Source organism: Phyllostomus hastatus, unplaced genomic scaffold (genome assembly GCF_019186645.2).
Source record: "Phyllostomus hastatus isolate PE091 unplaced genomic scaffold, TTU_PhHast_1.1 phas_scaffold_78, whole genome shotgun sequence".
In the NCBI taxonomy this organism is placed as follows: Eukaryota; Metazoa; Chordata; class Mammalia; order Chiroptera; family Phyllostomidae; genus Phyllostomus; species Phyllostomus hastatus.
This window is the reverse complement of record NW_025334041.1, coordinates 41,396,741-41,421,056: the sequence shown is the minus strand read 5'-3', so window position 1 is coordinate 41,421,056 and position 24,316 is coordinate 41,396,741. Positions and strand designations below refer to the sequence as shown.

Here is a 24,316-nt window from a genome sequence, read left to right as displayed (position 1 = left end):
AAGAAAAGGTAAAGCTACAGTCCAAAAATTAGAGGAGGTATAAATTCTCTAAACTCAATAATCCATTATTTCTATTACCTAGTTATGAGAAACAGTTAAATATGTATTCCAAACTGTGGGGATTGGAATGGACCTACTGTGTTTTGCCACGCATAATGCACTCCCATGTATAATGCACACCCACAGTTCTGTGCACATTATACATGGGACTATTATGCCCATTATTATACCTGTGGTATATAATGATTATACCCATGTATAATGTGCATCCTTATTTTTCCCGCAAAATCTGAGCAAAAAGTGTGCATTATACATGGCAAAATATGGTACTTTGGAGGTATTCCTTTCTTAAATGAATTATATGAAGGTCAGAAGGAGAAAAAGAAACAGAAAACACTGCTGATGGACGCGTGTGTTTCCGTCAGAGGCGCTCTGCTTGGCTTCACAGAGCAAATTCATGATTGCCCCGAGGCAAAGCAATTCCATTTCACTCCTGACCCTCTGCTATGTGCTCTGCCTTGCTTGCTATGAGGCTTTTTTAAGTTAGGAAAATGTGATCCTAGAAATGTTTGAATATAATAGTATTCTGGCTTCAAGGCACAAATGTTGTTACTTAAACTGTCAACTTATATGTGCATATTAAAGAGGAAGGATTCAGGAACTATTCTAAGCAGCCTTCTGTCCTGTTCTGTTAACATCATCATCTTCTGACGAGGTAAGAAAATCAGTTAATTAAATAATAATTTTCTCTCATCCTTCTTCCTTTGTTTTAAGTATTTGTCTTTGTGATCAGGGGTAGAATAGTCACCAGGGTTGTAAGATCCTTAAGATTTTCTTGTGAAAGCTTTTGGAACTTAAAAATATCTCTGATGTCAACACTAAATACAGTTTCTACACTGTACCAAGACATTGATTTTTTCCCCATTGATCACTTATCTACCATTTGTCTATTAATCAAACTTCCATATGTCTGCTAGTTTTTGTTAATCTGCTATTATTATCTTGTGTTTTTAAAATCCCCATACTATTGTGTGAGTCTGTTCCAAATTTTTCTATCATTTCAACTTTAGAATTTTAAAATTCTTTTGAACAAACTTTCCTACGTTCTGAAGTGCCTCCCACCTTCTCATGTGAACCAAAGCTTGTCTTCCTCTGAGTTCACCAGCTTCTCAGCTACCACACACTCCAGGTGCCACCGGATCTCAAAACAAAAGTGTCATCTCCAAACGCTCTAAGATGGCTCCCAAACCACTTCTTTTCCTGATTTCTTTAAAAAATATTTTTAATCTAATATTTTTATCAAAGTGATACATGGATATACTTTTAAAATGTAAATAGTTCTACAAAGCTTATTGCAAGAATTCAGTGGTCTCCAAAACACTGGCCTCCATCTCATGCCCTGGAAACAACACTTTTCAGTTCTTAGCTTTTCTTTTAGACTTGGCCCTCGGATTTACAAATAACATTCATGACAGGTCTTTCTTGATTTTTCAGTTTTAGATGTTAACCATTGACTTCTCACAGAAGAATAGGATTGCTTATGTTTACCATACACATATCCCCATCTCCCCACTCATACCGTACCTTTGCTCTCTCTTGAAAACATGCATATAGTTATTTAATAAGTTATTTTTAATCTTTAGATCAAAATTTAGAATTTACATTACCATGTGATTATTATTCACAGCTGGATCAGGTGATATGCTACACTTACATCTCTTTTTATATAACATTTCTTCCCCTTGAGGTTAATGATATTCTCTCTCTCTCTCTCTCTCTCTCTGTCTCTCTCTTTCTCTGTCTCTGTCTCTCTCTCTCTCTGTCTCTCTCTCTCTCTCTCTCTCTTTAGTTTTCTTTGTACCTGCCACTACTTTGTTCCTAAACTCCCTATCAGATATGGACATCATTTTATGTTTCTGTGGTAGGTTCACTGTTTTATTCGCCATTGCTACTGTTACAAAGCCTTATTGTTTTGCTCAGGTTATCTCCCTGCATAGCCACCATTTCTCTCTCTAGAGATGACTTACGACTTAATACATTACCATATACAGAAAGTCCAGGCAATCAGCAATGGTAACAAATGTAACCACTCTGTTACCTCTCTCCAACCTTCCCTCTTGTCCTGGTAGACAACTTTGCTCACATCTAATATAATTCTGTCTCCTATGTTTTAGATCACATCCCTTCCCAGGTCAGTGAATTACATACTCAAATAGCTTCAAGCTCATTTTTCACTCTATTTTCTTTGTAACTGCCTTAGTCTAGTCCTCACTATTTTGTATTTTACTATTGCAACTCTCTCCTATGTGATCTATTTATCTCTTGCCTTATGTCACTATAATCTATCTTCACATTGCCACCAGAATGATTTCCTGGAACACATTTTGAGCCATGTGACTCCTTGCTTAAAATCCTTTGAAAGTCCCCAATACATATGGTAAAATGCATACTCCTTAGCATGTCATGAAAAGCCAACTGTGCTATGGCCTCTTCCCAACTCTCCAAACATGTCTTTTTAAAATTGGCAACCAATGTTTTCAAGCTGATATTTACATATAGCAAAATGTGCAGTCTTTAAGTACAATTCAGTGTGTTTTGATAAATATGTACCCCATGGTACACCACTTTTAGACTCATGCTCCAAGAATAATGATCTGCTTGCATTTCTTCAAATATGCATAACTCTTTGGAACTTCTGCACATATATACACCTTTTGATTCTTGACCTAAACACTTTCTTCTCCTGTCACCTGTCAGAAGACACCTGGCAAAAGTAACTTCTGGGAAACATATCAACGCTTATTCTTCCACCTTATACTTACTTGTCATGGCACCCACAAAGCCTCATTGTCCTCATCAATCCCATGTCTCTGTTCTCCACTAGGCTATGTGCATTCCAGGGTGGGGTCCATTTAAAAAAGTAATAAATATTCAGTCATGAGTACCAAGTAGGCACTCAATAAATTCATTGAATAAAGGTACAAAATAAACACTGAGTATCTTTTAATAAAAACTTTATAAAAGTTTAAATTAAAAACCTCGAGAATCTGACTACATGGGTGTAAATCAAGCCTCAGATACATATTACCTGTGAGATTTTGGAAATGATGTATAACCTGAATACAGCATAGTGTCCTGAAATATAAAACAGGAACTTTCATTGCACTTATCTTAAGGGTCATTATAAAGTTTAAATTTTGAATCCTTAAAATTCTTGGAACACTTTCTGGCACCCAGTAAATACTCAACACCATTCTACTACTGTTAACTTACATTAATAAAATAATTTTCTATTGAAAATATTTAAACCTCTAGCTAATCCATGGAAGATCAAAAATAGATCCTATAGAAGCTATTTAGTTTGATCAGCCAGGTATCTCTTTCATAACATCTCTATTGGAATGCAAGAGAAAAATTGAAGTATCCCTACTTACATCACTGGAATAAGGAAATTCCAGATTCTTAGAACCAAAGTTTGTTTTTATATATGTTATTTTATAACATATCAACAGTTCCTCTTTATCATTATTATTTTTTCATTTTTTTAAAGATTTTATTTATTTATTTTTGGAGAGGGAAGGGAGGGAGATAGAGAGAGAGAGAGAAACATCAATGTGCAGTTGCTGGGGGTTATGGCTTGCAACCCAGGGATGCACCCTGGCTGGGAATAGAAACTCCGACACTTTTGGTTCGCAAGCTGGCGCTCAATCCACTGAGCTACACCAGCCAGGGCTCATCATTATTTTTATAATTAGTATTTCACAGCCACATAATACATACACATTTATTGCAAAAAAATATATTTAAACCCAGATTGCCAGGATTGGAGAATCACCATAAAGCATACAAGCACATATGTATGATAGAATGACATAAGCAAACCCAACCATGCAGAGTTGTTAGGATGCAGAGACAACTGATCAGTTTTTAAAAAATGAGAAGGCTACAAGGTTGAGAAAGTAAAACAAGGAGAGTGTACATGGTTGGAAACAAGTGGGATTAATTTAAAATGCCTCCCTGAAGGAGATGCTGATTGAATAGATAGTTCTTTTATAGTCCAGATCTTGTTGTAGCTTGTCTTTAAAAATGATTCTTTTCAAGTCTCCATAATCAATCTGATGGTGAAATGGATTGGCAGCCCATTCACATGGAAAGCTGTTGGTAATCAAAATAATACTTTTCTGCTTAACATGCAACAGAATTTTGCATCAGTGTATTTTTATGATTGTTCAACTAAAAATAAATCAAGATGAGGGCTGCAGATACATTTTTTCTGGGTACAATCTGAATCTTTAGGTTCTAAAGTTCTGTAGCTTCATTTCTGCCATCTGGTGGTTGAAAATATTGATGTTCTTGGCAGTCTGTGAAACTATATTAATTCTTTGTAGACACATTATTAATATACATTGCCTCCCACTGAATAATTTTCCAAAACTGAAACTGGCATGCATTCAGTATACAGCACATGGAAAAACAGAATATATTTTCCTTTTCTGGAGTCTTCAGATTTATTATTTGTACACAAATATGTTTTATTGTGTTAAATCCTATAAATGGTATTGTTTTGGAAGGAAACTCTATTTTTCTCATTTTAATATGCTCCAAAGATATTTTCCCACTTTCTTGAAGTCAGTGCATTTTTAGAATGCCAAGGAACTTTTAGGGAGCTTTAAAATAAATCATTAATTTGGATTACTATCTTTTCGAGAATGGGCAAGTAAAATTAAATGCAAAATGCAAAAGCAAAGTGTAGTTATCAGCAGAGTTGAAGACAAACAACCATTAGACTGGCCTCTGAGCATGTGGTCCCTTCTCCACTTGTGGAAAGTATGCCTTCCTAATCATGCAAAGTAGGTAATGTGAAAGGACTGAGTGCTGCTGGGGGAAAAATGAGAGATAACGGATATTTACATTGTTAGAATAGAAATAAATACAAGATATTCAGGCTATATAGTCACAGGATCCCTTCTCTCCATGCTTGGGAGAAGGCTTGGGGTCAAACCTAATTGCTTACCTCCTTTAAAACTTTGATTCTGTATTCATGGCTGCCCTTAAAACATTTCCCTTATACAGGTTATCAGGAACTCCTACCATCCTGTGGCTATCAAAGAAGACTTTCAACACTGGGGGAGTTTCTTCCTCTTAAAATGGGTTGGTCCTGTGTGGCTTATTTCTTTGTCTAAACCTTTATAGTTGTGTGTCTAAGAGGGGTGGCCTAGCATAAATAAGAACATTTTCAACATTAACAAGTTTTATTTACTATTCCCCTTGAGGCCTCTGTTTGTTTGTTTTCTACTTCACTGGGAAGAGGACATGGAATTTCAAAGTACATTATCTGGATTCCAGGCCTAGTTCTTTCTGTTAATAGACTTCACTCAGTGATTTTGGTCTCAATCGATTTATCCGTAAGATAGAAGTGATGATGACTTATGCCTCATATGCACCAGAAGTTTTTTCAATGATCAGTTAGTCAAAGGAAAGGTCTATTGATCAGAACCCAAGCAATGCAGGTGGCTAAGAAGGTAGCTTAAATATAATTTTAAAAAGTATTCACCAGGAATATAAATTAATCGTTTGGTTTCCTTCAGTATTTTCTAGGCTTCCCTTGTTTCCATTTGTTTTTATTTGTTTTTATTTTTTATTCATTGTTGTTCAGTTACAGTTCCCCCATCTTTTCCCCTATTGCTCTCCCCTGCTCCCCCACTTCCACAGTTAACCTCCCCCATTGTCCGTGAGTCCTCTGTCAGTGTTCCTTGACTTGCCCCTTGTTTTTGAATTTATACTATATGAAGTTAACACTGTGGTTACCTTACAGACAGAATTATCTCTAGCACATATGATACATCTAAAAACATTTCTGTGGATAACCTTGATACGCTGGTGACAGCACAGGGAATTTTCTGTTTTCAATTAAGAGATCAGCGTGATTGTTCTTTCTAAAATTATTTCTTACCAAATATATTTTGTTCAAAATCATAAAAATTATATTTAAGATGGTGACAGGTTGTGATCACAATTTCTCTGTGCCAACGATGACTTTATAAAGTTACCATTCTTGTAAGATTGCCAATCATATTTTATAGTCTCTTCTCAATGTATTTTTGAGAACTAGGTGTATAAATAGAAAAGATATGAAGGAAACATCTTAAATGATATTCTCTTTGTAGTAAAATATTCTTAGGACTTAAAATTAGAAGAGCACAAGAGATTTCAAATGCGATTCTTAATTAAATGCTCTCAATATCTGTTTATTCAGTCATTAATTATTAGCGCTTTCCAGGAGTTGTGCTGAGTACTAAAGTGTACAAAGAGGATAAGTTCCCAAGTCCTTGGATGATGTATGTAATTATTTAGCATGGACCTTCCTTTAAGCAGCCCTTACATTTCAGAGGAATAAGAGAGGGAGTTTATGCAATATGAAAAGAACAACAGGGCATACATTTGAAACATAAGGAGCAATCACCAAAGAATGACAAATTCTTCTTTAGAATAAGAAGAAAGGCTGCACAAAATGGGATAAAACAACAACAAAAAGAAGCTACATCTCGAATGAAGCAACAGGCATTTTACTAATTAGATAAAGAAAATGGGTAGAGAGGTGGGCAGGAATTGGTATTCTGGGTAGATAGTTTGACATACATAAAAATTCTATAGATATAACCTAATATTTAAAAAATATTTTATAAAAGAACAAAAATGGACTGACATGATATAACACATCTAATGATCCACTAAGGTTTCTTTCTTCCCTCACTGGAGTAATAGTTACAATAAGAATGAATTGTAAAACCAAATCTTTAAGGTTTACCTGTCTAGCTTGGATCCAATATTTTAAAGCATCAATAAGTTATAAATGCTATCTGCACTTGCAAGAATATTCTTAAATGTTGAGGAAGCATATGAAAATCTATGAATCTTATATTTTCTCTTCAAACTATATCCCTATCATATTTTGATTTTTTTTTACATGGAAACATGCAAATGTTACTGTCTCAGGAATTTTGGGTGTCTTTTTTAGAATTTTATTTAGATAACTATAAAGAGTATGATTAAAGGTTTTATAGATTATACTGAATATCAAATAATTATAACATTATTGTATAAAAGACTAAAATATTTTATTAATAGAATTACTTATATAGTAAAATACTAAAATCAACCTAAATACTTATAATGATAGAATTGCTAAATCAAGTAAGACACATCTATAAGCTGCAAGTACTATACAATATATTTAAGCTCTTTACTTAGAGATAAGTAAAGAATATGTTTCATAATATATCCAAATAAAAATGTAAACTTGTAGCTATTATATAGAATAGGCATTTGTGGTTTTTGAGAAAAATCATGTATTTTCCTTAATAATTTGAGGATTCTATAATGACTTTATGATCTGTTCCAATTCTATTAAAAACATTATATATTTTAGTTTAATCTAAAAATTATAATTTTACCATATAACCAATATAAAATTGTTAATGAGATACTTCATGCTCTTTATTTTTAATTAAGTTTGATGTAACATTGTAGAAGTTCAAGTACAGTGTGTTACTTCAATACAATTATATATTATAATGTGATAACTGATATAGTGATATTATCACATTACAAAATTATAGTATAATGTTATTGTTTATATTCATTGTACTAGCATTGTACTGTTCATTGATCTCTATGGCTTATTACACTCATTACAAGTTTGTACCCTTAAACGCCATCAGTTATATTCCCCCTTGCACCTCTGGTAACCACCATTTTACTCTGTTTATTACAGATTCAACTTTTTTAGATTCCACATGTAAGTGTTATCATATAGTACTTGTCTTACTTTGACTTATCTTGCTTAGTGTAATGTTTTCAAGGCCCATCCATGTTGTTGCAAATGTCAGAATATTCTCCTATTCTCCTTTATTCATTGGCTGAATAAAATATTCCTTTGTGTAGTTTTACCACACCATTTTTTATTCATTTATTCATTGAAGAGTGTTCGGGTTATTTCCATATCTTTGCTAATGTGAGTAATGCTGTGATAAACATAAGAGTACATATAGCTTATCAAAATTTTCTTTTAATTTCCTTTGGGTATATACCCTGATGTGGGATTGTAGGTGTGTGTAGCATATCTATTTTTAATTTTATGAGAAACCTCCATATAGTTCCCTTAGTGGTGGGACCAATTTTTGTTCCCACCAGCAATATATAAAGGTTCCCTTTTCACTGCATCCTTGCCAGTGCCTATTGCCTCTTCTTGATGATAGCCATTCCAACAGTATTATGTGATATCTTATTGTCATTTCAATTTGCTTTTCCATGATAATTATTAATGTTGAACATTTTTCATGTGCCTATTGGACATGTTTTTTGTCTTGAGAAAATGTCTATTTAGTTCTCTGCCCATTTTAATTAGTTTTTTGTTGTTGTTATTAAAGTGACTGAGTTCTTTAAACATTTTGGATATTAACCTTTATCGCAATAGATGGTTGCAAAATATTCTCTCATTTTGTAGCTTGCCCTTTAATTTTGTTGATAGTTTGTTTTTCTGTAAAGAAATTTTTGAGTTTAAGGTTACGCTATTTGTTAATTTTTGCTGTTGTTTGTGCTTTTGGTATCATGTCCAAAAAAACTACTGCCAAGACCAATATCAAGGAGATTATTCCCAAATTTTCTTCTACCAGTTTTATGGTATTGTGGCTTATATTTGAGTCTTTGATTCATTTTGAGTTATTTTTTGTGAGATTGTGGTCCAGTTTTATTGTGCTGCATGTGTGTCTTCAGTTTTCTCAGTATCATTTGTTGAGTAAACTGTCCTTTCCACAGTAGGTATTCCTGGATACTCTGTTGAATATACACTGACTGTATATGCTAGAATTTGATTCTGGTCTTCTATTCTGTGCCATTAGTCAATGTGTCAATTTTGTGCCAGTGCCATACTGTTTATATTACTATGGCTTTATAGTATAATCTTTAATACAAGAGTTTGATACCCCCAACTTTGTTCTTTGTTTCTTGAGACTGTCTTTGCTATTCAGGATTTTTTGTGGTTCCATGCAAATTTAAGAACTATTTCTTCAGAGAAGTCAGACAAGAGGAAGAAATAAAAAGTATCCAAGTTTGAAAGGAAAAGTAAAACTCATTATTTATAGATGACATGATACTATATATAGAAAATCCTAAAGATTCCTCCCAAAATCTACTAGAACTAATAAGTGAATTCAATAAAGTAACAGGATACAAAATAAATATCCATAAATTAGTTGCATTTTATATACCACTAGTAACTGTTCATAAAGGGAAACTAAGAAAACAATCCCATTTACAATTGCATCAAAAATAAAATACTTAGGAATAAACCTAACCAAGGATGTAAAACACTTGGATTCTGAAAATTATGACACTGGAGAAAGAAACTGAAGAAGACACAAATAAATGGAAGCATATACCATGTTCATGGATAGGAAGAATTAACATCATTAAAGTATCCATACTATGCAAAGCAATATATAAATTCAATGCAACTCCTATCAAGATACCAATGGTATAGTTTACAGAACTAGAAATTAATATGGAACCACAAAAGACCCCAGATAGGCACAGCAATCTTGAGAAAGGAGAACAAAGTTGGAGAAATTATATTACCTGATATCAAACACTACTACAAGGCCATGGTAATCAAAACAATGTGGTACTGGCATAAAAACAGACACATACAAACAGACACATCAGTGGAACAGAAAAGAGAGCCCAGAAATAAACTCATGTCTTTGTGGTCAATTAATATTTGGCAAAAGAGGCAAAAACATACAATGAGGTAAAGATAGTCTATTTAATAAATGGTGTTGGAAAAATTGGACAGATATGTGCAAAAAAGTAAATTAGACTACCTTCTTACATCATTTATAAGAATAAGTGAAAATAGATAAAGACTTAAATGTAGGATGTAAAATCATAAAAATATGGAAAAAAACATAGGCAGTTAAATCTCAGACATTGCTCATAGCAATATTTTTTTTCTGATACATCTACTCGGGCAAGGGAAACAAAAAAAAATAAACAAAGACTGCATCAGACTAAAAATTTTTTGCACAGCAAAAGAAATCATCAACAAAATGAAAAAACACCCCACTGAATGAGGAAACACATTTGACAATGATATATCTAATAAGGGATTAATATCCAAAATATACAAAGAACTTATAAAATTCAATACCAAAAAAATGAGCAACCCAATTAAAATATGGGCAAAGGACCTGAATCACTTCTCCAAAGAGGATACACAGAGGGCCCAGAGACATATGAAAAGATGTTCAATACCACTAATCATCAAAGAAATGCAAATTAAAACCATAATGAGGTATCACATCACATGTGTCAGAAAGGCTATCATCAATAAACCAACAGACAAGTCTTGGTCCAGGATGTGGGAAAAGGAACCCCAGTGTACAGTTGGTGGGAATGCAAATTGGTGCAGCTATTCTGGAAAACAGTATGGAGTTTACACAAGACATTAAAAATGGAACTGCATTATGATCCAGTTATTCCACCTCTGGGAATATAACCTAAGGAACCCAAAATACTAATTTGAAAGAACATAAGCACCCCTATGTTCATTGCAGCATTATTTACAATAGCCAATATTTTGAAGCAGCCCAAGTATCCATCAGTAGATGAATGGATAAAAAAATGATGTTGTACATATTTACACAATGGAGCACTATTCAGGATACTCTTCAGATCTTACCCTTTGTGACAGCATGAATGAACCTGGAGAGTATTATGCTAAGTGAAATAAGCTGGTCATATAAAGACAAGTACCATATGATTTCATTTATATGTGGATTCTAATCAACAAAATAAATAAACAAAATAGAAACAGACTCATAGATATGGAAAGTAGACTGACAGCCATCAGAAGGAAGGGGTTTAGGGGCTGGGTAAAAAGATGAAGCAAAGAAAAAAATTCATGAACAGTATGGTGATTACCAGAGGAAAAATAGTGGGAGGAGGTAGAGGAGAATAAAGTGGGGGTAAATGGTGATGGAAGGTGACTTGACTTTGGGTGATGAATGTACCATACAATATAGAAACGATGTATTATAGAATTGTACCTAAAACCTATGTAATTTTGTTGACCGATATCACCCTGATAAATTCAATAAAAATTAAAAAAATAAAAATGAAATCTATTTTGTCTTCCATTGAAAATACTGTTCCTTATATATTTGTGTAGGGTGCCTTTGGTATTTAGATAAGGATTGAATTGAATCTGTAGATGGCTTTGGGTAGTACAGCCATTCTAACAATATTAGTTCTTCTAATCCATAAATGTGGGATGACCTTTCATTTGTTTGTGTCTTCTTCGATTTCTTTCATCAAAGTCTTATCATTTTCAGTGTACAGATATTTCACTTCCTTGGTAAATTTATTCCTAATATTGTTTTCAATGCTATTGTGAATTGGGATAGTTTCTTTAATTTTTTAGAGATGCTGTATCATTAGTTTAAAGGAATGTAACTGATTTCTCTAAGCTGCACTTCCATTTTCATTGTTTAAGGTATTCTAAAAAGTTCTTCTTCTGATTTCTTTGTTGACCCTTTTGTTGTTCAGTAGTATGTTGTTCAGTCTTCAAATAATTGTGAATTTTCCACTTTTATTCATGTAATTGATTTTTAGTTTCATATCATTATATTTGGAAATGATGTTTGATATGATTTCACTCTTAAATTTGTTAAGATTTGTGGCCTGAGGTATGACCTGTCTTAGACAATGTTACATATGCACCTGAGAAGACTGTATACTCTGCTGCTGTTGAATGAGATGTTCTGTAGATATCTAAGTGCATTTTCCTTAAGTGTGGTTCAGTTCCAATATTTTGTTGATTTTCTGTCTAGAAAATCTGTCCATTGCTGATAACATGGTTTTAAAGCCCCCTGCTATTATGTATTCTTGTCTACTTTTCCCTCGAGATGTTAGTAGTTGCTTAATAAATTTAGGTGCTCAGGTGTTGGAAGCATATAAATATTTGCAATTGTTTTATCTTCTTGATGTACTGACTCCTTAATCATTACATAATGACCTTTCTTTGTCTCTTGTTACCCATTTGGTTTGAGGTTCTGTTACCCTTTTTGTGTGACACAAGTATGGATACTCCTGCATTCTTTTTTGGCTTCCATTTGCTTGGAGTATCATCCTTCTTCCTTTCACCTTGAGTTTAGGTGAGTCTTTAGAACTGAAACGACAGCATATAGTTTTGTCTTGTTTTTCGATCTATACAGTCACTCTGTGCCTTTTGATAGGTGGACCGGTGAATTTGGTTCATTTATATTAGGGTGATTGTTAATTTGTGAAGATTTCCTATGGCCAATTTCTCTCCTTTGGGTTATTTTGTCTCTCCATTGTTTCTTTTTCTTCTGCTTCTGTCTGTTAAGTCAGTGGTTTTCCATGGTGATTTGTTATGTCCCTCCCTACCACCCCCCTTATTAATTTTCATGTCTCTACTCTAGATTTCTGCTTTGTGGTTTACAAAAATATCATTTTTTCTGATAACAATATATCTTCATTTATTTATAAGGATACCATTCTTTTACCTTTCCCCTTTTCTATTTTCTGTGTCACAAATGATCACTTTTTAGGTTGTGGTTTTGTTACAAAGTTGTAGGAGCTATAGTTAATTTAACACTCTTTTCCTTTAACCTTTATGCTACATTTACAAATTTAATACACTACTCTGAAAAAAAATTACAGATTTCTAATTCTGATTGTATAGTATCACCTTAATCATAGTATTGTTTAATTTTGGTTTTTTGTTTGAGATTGAAGAGCTCCTTTCAACATTGTTTATAAGGCAGGTCTAGTGGTGACAAATTTCTTTTTTGCCTAGAAAAGCCTTTATTTTTCCTTCATATCTTAAGTAAAACTTTGACTGGCATTTTTATCTTTCAATATTTTAAATATGTAACTTCACTGTCTCCTCGACCGTAGGGTTTCTGCTGAGAAATCTGCTGATCACCTAATGGGGGTATCTTTGTAGACTACTGTCTTTTCTTTCTTTGGCTGCCTATAAAATTCTTTCTTTCTCATTGACTTTTGAAAACTTTAATATAAGGTGGCTTGGTAAAGGTCTTTTTGCATTGAGATAATAAAGATATTCTTTTGCTTTGTGGACTTACCTACCCAGTTCTTTCCCAGGTTTGGGAAGTTCTCAGCCATTTCTTTAAATATACTGTCTGCTTGCTTCTTGCTCTCTTCTCCTTCTGGCATACCCGTTAATCTTATGTCGTCTTTCTAGTTGACTCTGATTGTTCTCACAAGGCTTTTCCTTTTTAAAAAAACTCAATCCTTTCTGCTTTTGCACCTGAATCATCTCTATATCTCTACCCTTGAATTTATGCTCTCTTTCATTTGATCTCATTTCCAATGTTTTGTAATTTACCCTTCATATCATTTATTGAGTTATTCAGCCCCCAAATTTCTGTTTGGCTATACTTTAGAATTTCAATCTCTTTGGTAAAGTACTCCTTAAGTTTGTTAACTTTATGCATGAGATTATTTTATTGCCTTTCTGAGTGTTCTTGTAGCTCCTTGAACTTTCCCATAATAACTATTCTGAATTCTCTGTGCATCAGATTGTAATATTCTGTGTCTTTGGGTTTGGTTGCTAGAAAACCCTCATTTTTGTTTAGTGATACTATATTACTATGATTTTTATAATGTTTAGTAAAAAAAAGCCTCTACTTTTGCATTTGAAATAATGAATACATTTTTTATTTACATAAGACTGATTTTGCTCAGTTAGCAAGTTGGTAATTAAAAGCTTTCCTCTTGTTTTCCAGAAGGTGGCGCTGTAGCATAAGTTTTTTTTTTTTGGTTTATCTCACTAATGTCTACTCATTTCCAAGGCTAGGAGTGGGCCATGAAAAAGCTGGCAGACCACCAACCTCCCTCCCCCAACTCCTGCTGTCAGCCTGCTCTCTATCTATGACTCTGTCTCTCTTTTGCTTGTTCATTTTATTCATTAAATTCCACATATCAGTGAAATTATATAGTACTTGTCTTTCTCTGATTTATTTCACTTATCCTAATGCTCTCAAGGTTCATCCATGCTGTCGCAAATGCTAAAATTGTCCTCTTTTTTATGGCCAAGTAGTATTTCATTGGATAAATGTACAATAGCTTTTTTCTCCAATCATCTGTTGATGGGCATTTGGGTTACTTTTAAATCTTGACTATTGTAAATAACACTGTAATGAACACAGAGGTGCATATACTCTTTTGAATTGTTGTTTTGGGTTTGTTTCTTCACATATATTCCCAGAAGTGGAATGACTGAATCATAAGCAAGTTCTATTTTTATTTTTTTGAGGGAATTGCATACTGTTTTCCACAGTGGCTACACCTATCTGCATTCCCACCAACAGCACATGAAGGTTTCCTTTACTCCACACCCTCACCAGCATTTGTTGTTTGTTGATTAATTGATGATGGCCACTCTGACAGGTATGAGGTAATATCTCATTGTGGGTTTAATTTGCATTTCTCTGATGATTAGTGACATTGAACATCTTTTCATCTCTGTATGTCCTTTATGGAGAAGTTTCTGTTTAGGTTCTTTGCCCATTTTTTTTCTTTTTTCTAATTTAATTTAAATTGTTGTTGCAGTACAATTTTCTATCTTTTACTCCCATCCCAACCCACCTACCCAGCCCTCCCCTCCTCCCTCCCATTTCCACCCACCCCTAGTTTTTATCTATGTGTCCTTTATACTTCTTCCTGTAAACCCTTCCCCTTTCCCCCTGGATTTCCCCTGAAATTCCCTCTCCTCTCCCCTCTGAACTCTGTCAGTCTGTTGTCTATTTCAGTGTCTTTGGTTATATTTTGCTTGTTTCTTTGTTTTGTTGTTTAAGTTCCTGTTAAAGCTGAGATCATATGGTATTTGCCTTTCACTGCCTGGCTTATTTTGCTTAGCATAATGCTTTCCAGTTGCATCCATGCTGTTGCAAAGGGTAGGAACTCCTTCTCTCTTTCTGCTGCATAGAATTCTATTGTGTAAATGTACCATAGTTTTGTTTTTTTTTAAATTGGATTCTTTTTTTGGTGTTGAGTTTTATATTAGTTTTTTAAAATTTTAATATTACCCCTTATCAGATGTATCATTTTCAAATATGTTCTCCCCTTCAGTGGGCTGTGCAAGGGGGTAATGGAAGGATTGAGCAAAAAAAGAAACAAACAAACAAAAACTCATGGACATGGATAACAGTGTGGTGATTTCTGGGAAGGGAGGTGGTGCGGGGAGGTGTGTGAGGGTATAAAAGGGGTAAATGGTGATGGACATAGGCTTGAATTCAGGCTGAGAACACATGGTACAATGTACAGATGATGTGTGTGGTATTGTGTACCAGAAACCTGTATAATTCTGTTAACCAGTGTCACCAATAAATTCAATAAAAAGGAAAAAGGAAAGAAAAAGAAAAGCTGGCAGATAAAAACAAGGTGATGACAGAGTAGGGGAGGTGTGTGTTTAGCATCTAGGGTTTGGGGTGTGTCTACAGTCCAGTAGGGGAATCCTCCCATGGGTAGTCCTCATGCCATAATTCCAGGGTGGACAGCAGAAAATGCTTTCCTTCAGTTCATATCAGCCTTCTTCCCTTTCCTTTCCCTCCCCTAGTCACTGTGGTCTCTCCTCAGAGAGCAATGAGGCCTTCCAGCTGTAGCATGCATGGCCAGCACACTCCTCTATTCCCCACCTTCATCCTTCACCTCCGTTTGCAGAAAAGTTGTGCCCACTGCTAGTGGACCTGCCACCTGCCTTTGCTACTGCCACCTCCTCTGCTGCCTCTGACAATCCCCTCACTCTGCAGCCTCCTCCAAGGTCGATTTCACCCACTTTGTGTTCACATATGGATGGGTCTCTCTGATGTGATTTGCTGTGCTGTGCAGAGGCACTTAGGTGTTCTTGTTATGAATGTTCCATTAGACGTATATCAAAGGGGAGAGAAAAAAAGCAATGACTTGTGCTGACATGATGCTGACATAATTTTCTATCCTAATTCTTAAAACCATATATCTCTCATTCTCAATATCTTTAAAATAATACTGTGATGAGTATCCTGGAACTGTTTCTTATACTATCCCTCAGTGCTGACTAACCTATCATGCCAAAGATGGTTCGCTAAAACGAATTTGGGAAAGAGGGACAATAGTAAGCAATTCAGGAGTCTATTAGAATCCTTAATAATCTGACTTAATCCAAGGATACATTTTGAGCACCTACAGGAATTCTACATACCTCTTAGTCAATACTTCATAAATATTGCTTTGCTCAACTGACCGAAAATTTAATATTGAAAAACATTAAATAGTGATATATTTTACTTTTTCTCACTGGCTAGTACATAGAGTACCATTTCCAGTTAGTTAAGTGCAGTTCATATATTGTGGTATGTAGTTACATAACGGAGGATTGACCTCTTAAAGAAATTAAACATCTAACAAGGGTAAATTCCTACATAGAAGTCACTGTGTCTCTACTAGGATGTGAGCCAAGTAGAGGGGAGGGATGAAGAAAAAGAGCTATCATTGATTCACAGGTGCTATGAGAACTTAGTTTGATGTGACTATTCAAGGGAAAGATGAGACAGGTACTTAGAAGAAGTCACATGGGCAACATGCATACCAGTAGAAAACAGTGCCTTGTACTGAGGAGTAAAAATTATTTCAGGCAGGGACTGCCTCAAATATAAAACGTTAAAGAGGTAACAAATAGGATTAAACAGAAGGTTAGCCATTATTTAGATAATTGGGATGTTACTATTGACCTCGTCTTTGACGGAAGAAAACCAGACTGTGGTGCATTTAATACCACATGAAATGTGGGAAAGTCCCTAGTCTTCAAAGAGGTTTGTGTGAGACAGAATTGGTTAAATGGGATCCAGGGTAGAATTGAGACAAAAGAGTAGAAAATATTTGAAGTCTCCAAAGGAGATAGATTTATACAGTAACAAAAGTTAGTTAGAAAATATGCATGAGGGGGCAAGGGCTAGGAATGTGGAGGGGGAGGATGGCATCGATATCATACATGAAGGAGCTAACCTAGGAAAATAGAAGGAACACCTCTCCCATTCAAATCTGAAGATGCAATGCAAGGACACTTGAATATAAAGGAAAGTATGAAAGCAGAGGGAAAGATTTTTAAAAGAATATCTTATAAAATTAACTATGATGAAGGTAATTAAAGTAAGAAAAAAATAAAATTGGCAGGTAGTACTCAAGATTGTGAATAATTGTCTTGTGAAAAGGGATTTAGGGTTGATTATAGTAAAAGATAGAATTATGAACAGATTATGGGCTTATTCAAAAGAAAAGCACATACAGACATACCTCATTTATTGTACTTTGCTGTGCTTCGCAGAAAGTATATTTTGTATAAATCAAAAGCAAGACCCTCCACCAGCAAAATGATTACAACTCACTTTGCTGCAATGCTCACCTTATTATAGGGGTCTGGATCTGAACTTGCAATATCTCCAAGGTATGCCTATATTTGTAGTGATGCACAGCTATAAGGCTGATTCTCCCTGGCAACCAAAGATTTGGAGTGGAGGAAGGAGATGGTTAGATTTCTCAAGAGATGAGATTATCAGGACAGCTGTGGTAAAAAGGCAAAGAGACCAAGGAGTTTTTTTTGAACTGGAGAAATGAGGCTCTTGGGACCATGTGACTGAAAGTACAAGTATTATGATGCCAAACTAAAGATTGATTTGGGAAACTGTTATCAAACAAAGGCGGGGTCCTGCTGCCCACTGCCCACAAGTTTTGGAGGCAGATATTTGGTGAAAAAGGAAAGGAGTCTTAAGTCAAAAGCTACACAATTTTTAGAAGGACAACAGGCTTCTGCCTCAGAGCCTATTCACTCTAAAACCCAAAGAAAAATAACCTACCAGCCTTTACCGGATTAGTTCAAAGCTGTGCCTGGAATTCCTTCTTCCATTTAAAATACCATCCTTCGAGAAATGCAGGTGGCTACAACACGGTCACCCAGGTGGCTTAGCTGTTTCCTGGTTGCAGTCTGGCTTTGGGCTCTCTCCCTAGAGGGCATGCTTATAGGGCCAGTGCTGGCATCGCCTCACTGCAACTTTCCATACCAGGGCCTGGGGCCACTGCCAATCACATCATACTAGTTGTAGTGGGCTTTGTCCACAGGGCCTGGTGCCTGAGACTTGTGCTCCTAGGGCCATTAAGCACTCTGGCCTGTGCACCCTCTGTTGGTCTCAGAGGCAGAGAAAGGCACAATATGGGACCTTCCTTGTGACACAGAGCTATGGTGTCCCATGGGCAGTCCCCAGAGAACACATCCCTGGAGTGTGGCCCAGCACATGAGACTGGACATGGCCTTGACTGGTCAAGTAGGGGAAATCAGAAGGGGCAAGACTCTGCCTGCCCTATGTTTAAATCTTTAGCCCCAAAGTTTCATGCACTCTGGAAGTGCCTGCTTTCTAGCCAACCTCATAAGCTAGGCTGGTAGGCCTGCCCCTCCCCTTGCCATCATGTTCTGGAAGAGGGTAGGAGGATTTCTAGGAGTGTGCAGTGTCTTCACTCAAGGCAGGGCAACATGTGCTCAGGGCAAGGCAACACTGGTATGCTGGTTTGTTTACCATTTACCCAGGGGTATGGAAGTCTCTAATGCCCCACACAGCAGCTTCATTTCCTGGAACCCATCATTCACTCCAGGGTCTGGCCTCTCCCATGCCACCTCTGGGTCCTTCCCCCATCCCTAGCAATCTCACCAGATCCCCTTGTATCAAAACCTTTAGAACAAATGGTGTTGCTCCCAACTTTCTTTCTGGTGTAGGTAGATCTCTGTCAAGCACATAACAGTACTAAGCTGAATGCCTTGACTCAAAGACATCAGTTCTATTTGTTTTCTGTAAACACAGGCCAAAGGGAATAAAAAATATCAATTTCAAAATGACATCAACAGCTCAAAACTTTTTCTATTTGATTTATTGGGTTGGTAAAAAAGTTTGTTTAGTTTTTCTCATTTGATGGTTCTAGTAGTGCTTAATTGTCTTTAACTTCACGCAAAACAATTTTGTTGTATTGTGAAAGCTGTCATATCAGCATGCATTTAAAAAAATCAAAATTGGTAAATTTTTGTGTAGCCATTTTAATATTGAAGATGGAAGAAAATAAGCAACATTTTTGGTGTATTATGCTTTATTATTTTCAGAAAGGTAAAATTGCAACCGAAATGCAAAAAACAAATGTGTGCAAAGTATGGAGGAGGTGCTGTGACTGATCAAACATGTCAAGAGTGGTTTGTGAAGTTTCTTGGTACTGTTGACATTTTGGCCAAATAATTTTTGCTGTGGGGCTGTCTACACATTGGAAGATGTTGAGCAGCACCCCTGCCTTCAGCCATTAGAAGCCAATAACAGAAGATAGCTGACACACTCAAAATATCCAAATATATAAAGTTATTGGTGAAAATAAAAGATGTGTTTTTTATTTTGTGGAAGAAACCATATGGACTTTTTTGCCTACCCAATCGTGGGCTGATATAAAGTACTGACTCACAGGGACAAAGTGTCGAGATGTCTGCAAATAACTCCCGGATGGTTCAGGAAATTGTTTGTATAGGGATGGGAGGAAAGACAGGCAGAAAGGGACAGGGACAGAAAGAGAGAAAATGAGGCAAAATACTAACAATTGGTGTATCTAGGTACATATAAGGGTGTCCCTATTCTATTCTTCTAATTTATTTTGTAGTTTTCAAATTTTCCAAAATAAAAAATTTTGAAAAGTGAAAAAATAAAGTAATGACTTAGATGGAACTTCATCATATACATATTCACAAATGGAATGCAAAGTTTAATAAAATTACAATGAAATTTTATTAAAACGAAACTCTGTACTAATCACTACTCCCACCCTGAATACAAAAGCTTGTTATTCTTGGTTCAAGGTACAAATACTTGATGTATTTTGTTTTTCCACAGTAGATTTTTTTATTTTTACTTAGGGAGGCTGAGAAGAAGTAGTGAGATAAGATGACTTAAAAATATACAGCTTATTTTAGCCTTAAATATGACTTACATCCAGCTGGAAATGTTATTTTCCAGCTTTAGCCATTGCTTTATGTTTAATTCAATGTTATTTATAAATAAATTACCACAAATTGATTAATATTTTGTATATTTTGGTGAGAAAAATGCATTAACTTTCTTTGTTGGTTATCTTACACTATTATGAAATGTGTTATGGAGTCATCATAGATTACAAATAGAAAAGGCATACCTATTTCTATCCTTCTAAAGCTAACACTTGAGAGTTTTGATTTTAGACCTCTGGAGCTGTTGTGAAGACACAGGGTAGCTGGGCTTGAAATATTCATCTTTATTAGTTTCATTCTTAATGTACACATAAAGTTTTCTGGATTAAAGATAGATTATCATTATTTACTTAAAATCAAATAATAATTGTGTAATTCCCCACACACTTATTTTAATCCCTGGGCAATGAGATGAAAGCTAGGTATAATATCCCATAAATGCACATTTCAAAATATGGATTATAGGAGAGAAACAGGAAAAAAATATTTTCTCTGCTTATGTACAGAAGACAGAGGCAGTTGCTTTTTCCTAACCTTCAAAAAAACTGTATTTGTTTTTTTATTTTTGTTTCTTGAAGATGCATAAAAAGTATCCTGTGTCCTCACTCAAATTGTTTATAATGTAAGTATATCACTCCAAGGGCCACATGAAACCCAGTGTTTATAGGTTTTATGACTGGAGATGTCTTCAAGTTTCTAGGGCACATTTTCTCCTGAAATATAAATATGTGCCTCTAGAGTTAGGTCAATATCTTTGGAGTTCTCTCACCACCCATTGTGCCGTAACGGGACATGTTTGAGATTGTGGCCACTTAATTTGGAGGTTCATATTCACAGAAAATAAAATCCCAAGTCAAAGGTGAATAGTTAAGTACTTTATTAAGTGAAAGCAAAGAGAAAATCAAGAATCAAGAGCATACATCACTAGATGGGAAATCACTTACACCACAACACAGATGCTGGGGAATCCCAGAGACGGCAGCAGTTGAGGTTCGTCTGGGAAAAGGTCTGAGCAAAGCATCCTTTGGGTGAGATTCCATAGTCTCACTTTGGAGGCTATGATTAAATATGTTTTAGACAAAGGTGGCTACCTGCCAAGGGCCTTGTGTGATTTTGGCTAACTAAATGTTCTCCCTGGGAGAAGGGCCAATTCTCTCAAGGGAACAGGTAAAGACCAAAGGTACTAATCTCTAGGGCAGAAGGGCCAGTTCTCCCTGGGAGACAACACTATAGTTTGCTTTTCCAGTGAAGGTCACAGCTCAGGCATAAACAGAGAAGATTCTCAGAATCCCTTTCATCCTTCACCTGTACAGCTATCAATCAACTCTCAAGCCCTGCTGTTAGTGAAGCATCCCAAGTTTCAGCAAAATTCATTTGAAACCTCAAGAAACACAAAAATCTCTTCTCTTTATGCACAATACTTATTTATGGTTCTCTTAAAAAGAGGTCATTGGAAGAGGTTGGGCATTGTAAGAGAAGCAAGGAGGAGAATCAACTAATAGGTGATCTGCAGATGTCCATGTTCATAACTTAGGCAGGATGTAAGCTGGAGTGACTACCTGATATGTGACATACTTGCAACATAACCTGAGTGGTGTCAAGGGATGGATCCTAGAACAGAATACTAACAGAGGTCAGCATCTTGTGTAGAAACTGATAAGAGGAGCTTTGATTCATGATATGGAAAAGAGTTTTTAAGAAAATGCACAAAGTTGAAAACAGTACTATCAAAAAGCAAAAGCGGAGCTGTGACATGGCATGTGGGAGCATATGCCACTTTGACCACCTGGCTGGCTGCAGAATGGTCTTGGGAAAGAAAGAGGTGGACCTCCTCCCTTCAAGTGTTAATATAATTTCTCTGAAGATTGGCTCTGCTTGTGTTAGGGTTTTCACACATGGACCAATGCTGGATGCAAGGAAATAGAAGAAAGTGCTGAATTTCAACTAGAAATTAGTGAAAATCTTCAGTTAGAAGATAGTTTGGGAGCCCATGGACCTCAGGGAAAGAATACCTCACTTAGGCTGCATATAGACTTCCTAGAGGCAGCCTTTTGGTTTCTGAGAAACATCTGCTTGGATTGTTCATTATTGTGCTCTTCCTACTTTTTGGGATGACCATCTGCTTTTCCTTGAATCCACTGATATCAGATGAAGAGACTTCTGGCCAAGATGGAGGCATAGGTAAACAATGCTTCATCTCTGTGTACAACTACAGTAACAATTATAGCTAAACTTCAAAATAAACATCACCCAAATTCATCAGAGAAGCAAACTATATGGAAGTCCAAAACAAATTATTTAAAGAAGCCACATTCATCTAGAGAGGTGCTTTTTCTACAATAAGCCACATTACTAAGACAGGGAGTCAAAGTAGCTCTACCTAATACACAGAAACAAACACAGGGATGCTGCCAGATTTAGGAGACAAAGAAATATGGCACAAATGTAAAAAATAGAACAAACTTCCAGGAAAATAACTAAATCCTATCAGATTTAGAGTTTCAAACACTGGTTATTAGGATGCTCAAAGAAATCATTGGGTATTGCAACAGCGTAAAATGACCCTGGCAGAAATGAAGGTTGCATTAAGTGAAATAAAGAAAAATCTACAGGGAACCAATAGTGGAGGGCATGAAGCTGAGAGTCAAAAAATGATTTGGGACATAAAGAGAGTAAAAAGCATTCAATCAGAACAGCAAGAAGAAAAAAGAATTCAAAAAAACTGAGGATAGGCCACAGAGCCTCTGAGACATCTTCAAATGTACCAACATCCAAATCATAGGGGTGCCAGGAGAAGAAAATGAGCAAGAAATTGAAAACTTGTTTGAAAAGATAATGAAAGAAAACTTTCTTCTTTCAAATTTGGTGAAGGAAATGGATATACAAGTCTAGGAAGCACAAAGTGTCCCAAACAAGTTGTACCCAAAGGTAACCACACCAAAACACATCATAATTAAAGTGTCAAATTTTAAAGAGAGAGAGAATCTTAAAAGCAGCAAGAGAAAAGCAGAGAGTTACCTACAAAGGAGTTCCCATAAGACTGTCAGCTGATTTCTGAAAAGATGTTTTTCAGGCTGGAAGGGACTAGCAAGAAGTATTCAAAGTGGTGAAAAGCAAGGACCTGCAACCTAGATTACTCTATCCAGCAAAGCTATCATTTAGAATACAAGGGTAGATGAAAGGCTTCCCAGACAAGGTAAAACTAAAGGAGTTCATCATCACCATGTCATTATTACATGAAACGTTAAAGGGAACTATATAAGAAAAAGAAGATGAAAACTATGAACATTAAAATGGCAACAAATGCACTACTATCAACAGTTGAATCTAAAAAACAAACTAAGTAAACAACCAGAACAGGAACAGAATCATAGATATGGAGATTAATTGGATGGTTATCAGCTGGGAGGAAGGAGAGGGACAATGGTGGAAAAGGTGCAGGGCTTAAGAAATACAAATTGATAGGTATGGAGTAGATAGGAGGATGTTAAGAACAGTGCAGGAAATAGAATATCCAAAGAACTTATGTGTATGACCCAGGAACATGAACTAAGGGGAGGGATTATTGAAGGGAATGGGGGTACCAGGTGGAAGGGGGGCAAAGGGGAAAAATTTGGACAACTGGTATAGCAAAATCAATAAAGTATATTTAGAAACAAGAAGAGACATGGGGTAAAGACTTGGTTCCTTATGTTATAAAATTTGTATATGCCTAGACATAGGTCATTATTCATTCTTTCAGTGCTATGGACCCTTCGTTACTAAACACCATGACTCTCTTCAGTCATAGGAGATTTTTTGCATTATTTCTTTGATAATTTATTTCCTTCTATATTTTTCATTCCTGTTTTTTGAATTTCCATTAATTAAGTACTAGCTTTGTTGGATTAGTCCTCTGCTGCTTCTATTTCTTTTTGCTTTTTTGTTTTATGTTCTGGAATATTTCCTTTACTACTGTTTTTATCTATTATTAAAACATTTTCTACAAATATATGTTATAAAACCTTGCTATTATTCTTTTTCATATCTTTCTCATATTTTATAGTGTATAATATTTTATATGTGTTCAAGGATATCAATCAGAACATTTATTTTTTCATTATTTCTTGAGTTATCAGTGTCCTAATGATCACTTTTTCCTTTGTTTTCCATTTGTCTATGCTTTCATATCAAAGCTTTCTTCAAATGTCATGAGACCCTTGTGTTGTGTGT

General features: G+C 35.5%; 1 protein-coding gene across 1 annotated transcript in view; it reads left to right on the top strand.

The window, feature by feature from the left end:
* The first annotated feature begins 559 nt into the window (after positions 1 to 559).
* The window catches only part of CD36 (CD36 molecule), a 296,355-nt gene continuing 272,598 nt past the window's right edge, over positions 560 to 24,316 (top strand). Inside the window, exon 1 of the mRNA XM_045827386.1 lies at positions 560 to 715. The gene's annotated coding sequence lies outside the window, so the exon portion shown is untranslated. The remainder of the gene's footprint in view (positions 716 to 24,316) is intronic.